Source organism: Lactuca saligna, chromosome 2, assembly GCF_052625555.1.
Source record: "Lactuca saligna cultivar CGN05327 chromosome 2, ASM5262555v1, whole genome shotgun sequence".
In the NCBI taxonomy this organism is placed as follows: domain Eukaryota; kingdom Viridiplantae; phylum Streptophyta; class Magnoliopsida; order Asterales; family Asteraceae; genus Lactuca; species Lactuca saligna.
This window is the reverse complement of record NC_136418.1, coordinates 99,882,829-99,885,753: the sequence shown is the minus strand read 5'-3', so window position 1 is coordinate 99,885,753 and position 2,925 is coordinate 99,882,829. Positions and strand designations below refer to the sequence as shown.

The 2,925-nt window shown below is 41.7% G+C and overlaps 1 pseudogene; it reads left to right on the top strand.

Annotated features, from left to right (window-relative positions):
* The first annotated feature begins 1,205 nt into the window (after nt 1-1,205).
* On the top strand, nt 1,206-1,325 carry LOC145033026 (5S ribosomal RNA; annotated as a pseudogene).
* The last annotated feature ends 1,600 nt before the right edge of the window (nt 1,326-2,925 follow it).

The following is a 2,925-nucleotide window of genomic DNA, read 5'->3' as shown; positions in this document are numbered from 1 at the left end:
GTATAACCACCTCCACCACCAGAGCCAGTCAGGTTTGCTATAGTTGTGGTGAGACAGGACATTATCATAGGAATTGTCCAAACAGAAAGAACAATGAAAGCACCCACGTCCACATAACTCCGACTCGACACCTCGCTTCCACCACCGATGCTAGTACCAGCCCGATATGTCACCAATGCGGTGAGATTGGGCACTTCAAGAAGGATTGTCCAATAACAAAGAACTCCAGCTCAGACGGGAGAATACTAAGGATCACTGCCGCAGGAGAGACTACTCCAGACCCATGTTAATGTAATTAAGGCATTTCGTTGTAACAAACTTATAAACTGTTTAAAACTAGTGCAACTAGAGTTTTATCTTTTGCGAGATCCCATCAGTATAGGCACCCTCGTGCTTTGTATATTTGTCTTTTGTAGTATACCTTGTTCGCAACAATGGTCTTGTAGTAAATCTCAAGTACTGTAACTCTGTTAAAAGTTGCACCGTTGTGTTTTGTCTGTAACGCCTTTACGTTCAAATCTGGTGTCTTTACTTTCAAGTATGTCTGATATTATCATACAACTTAAGTTAATTCGATTCGCACAATACCAGTTTCGTGCGCACATCTCTTTCTTCGAAATTGTCTCTCTAGCGAAGCCGTCATTCCAGAACACTGAAGTACTCATGCATAGAGTACCTCATGTTTCTTATCCTTTCCGAAGAAACCTCAGCAAACCTCCCCGACGTACCACTCGTACAGTACATCAAGTTCAATCCAAAGACCCATACGGTTGATCTATCGTTGAAGAATGTATACATAGGGGTGGTATATAATCAAGGTTCTACAGGTTTAGAATTGATGATTCCACTTTAACTTCTTTTCCTCGTTGGGATGTGAGGTTAAAGAAGAATCATTTATTCGACTACCTTTTCAGTCTTAATTATATACGACTCGTATACACGAGACTGTGATTGATGAACCATGTATGACTTCTAATATGAGCTTTAGGAAGGAGACTGCCCAAGACTACGAGTAATCGCATCGTCATGCGAACAAACTTAGAACCCCATACGACTCTTGTAACCCGATCTCCCTACAGTCTCACACCAACAAAGATACAAGAACCATCTGGACAGCTTAACGACTACTCAACAATAGAATGAGAAGACGAAACTCCTCACCTTTGAGAACTCCAGTCTTATTCTTCGAGAAGACAGACTTCAGTGGGTGCGATCATACCAGCACTAATGCACCGGATCCTATCAAGAACTCCGCAGTTAAACATGCTTGGGCGAGAGAAGTACTAGGATGGGTAACACCTTGGGAAGTCCTCATGGTGCAGACCTCGACAGGATTTCCATTAGAAATCATTACCTTCTGCCTCACATAGATGAATCAGTTGACCGACCGCAAGGAACGATGTACCTTTCAGAAATGGACCTAAGATCCGAATATCACCAGTTACGAGTGTAAGTGAAGGATGTCCCGAGGACAATCTTCCAAACTCGATGCAGACACTACGAGTCCGTAGTGATACCCCTCGGATAGGACCAATACGCCTGTAGTATTCATGAACTTAATAAATAGGGTACACCATTCTTACTTGGATCAGTTCGTCATTGTCCTTATGAATGACTTACTTATCTACTCTCGTAGCAAGAAGGAAATCATAAAGGGCATCTACAACAAACCATGGAAACATTACGATCAGAGAAGATTTACGCGAAGTTCTCTAAATACGAGTTTTGGAATTGAAGAGTCGAATTCCTAAGACACACTATTAGTGATGTGGGAATTCTTGAGGACCTTTCCAAAGATCAAAACCGTTGAGAATTTGTCAGCACTGAAGACGCTTATGGAATTCGCCAAATTCTAGGTCTCGCTGACATACTATCGTAGTTCATTTAGAACTCGTCGCGGATTATGAAACCTCTTACGACTTTGACTCAGAAGGGAGTGGCCCTTGACTAGGAAGAGAAGCAATAGGAAGAAACCTTTGGGATTCCAAGTGAGAAACCAAATCCTTTTGGAAGTCTCACTCTGGGAAGGCTTGATACGCTACGGAAAGCATGGAGAGCTAAATCCAAGAGAGTTAGGAGCTCCGAGATTCTTGCCCGAATCGGCCCTGTAACTCACAAACCCAAACTTCACCGTGAACTCAGTAACATACATTTTACCCTTCACGTCTCGAACTTGAAAACGTACCTTTCCGTCAGGACTCTCATAATCCCACTCGACGAGATCAAGATCAACGAGAGTCTCGCCTTCATGGAAGAACCGTAGTAACCATTAATCGAGAGGTCAAGCGGACGAAGCAACGCCGCCTCCCATTAGTGAAGGTTCGCTGGGATACCAACCGAGGACCCGAATTCACTTGGGAGCGCAAGATTCAATCGATTAGGAAGTATCCCCATCTCTTACTCAATTATTCATGCCTACTCCGTTACCTAAATTCTAATTTCGGGACGAAATTCCTTCTAACGGGGGGATGATGTGACAACATGGAATTTCTATTCTGTACAATCATTCAATGATATAGAAGTCAAAACAGTTTAACTTTCAAACTTTTTGGATTAAGTTTTAGTATTTAATAGTTAGTACTTCGGGAGATATCAGGAGAGAGGATGCCCTAGGGTTTATTGTGCAACAATAATATTCCAAAACACCAAGAGTTTGGAGTTTACGGACTAAAAAAAGGTGTTTACGGCCGTAAACCCTAAATGGGAGTATAAATATGACACTTAGTCATATTTTACCATTTTTCACAAATTCAAGATCCAAATCTCAATTCTCTCTCAAGTATCATCCAACATTTCTTCAAGATCTTCAACATGTAAGTGTTTCATACCCTAAAAAGTCGATATCTAGCTTAATCTAGTGATCTTACACACTTCCATCCGTGAAATCATTCCAAAATGTGTAGATCTTCAAGGTTCACCAAGAAC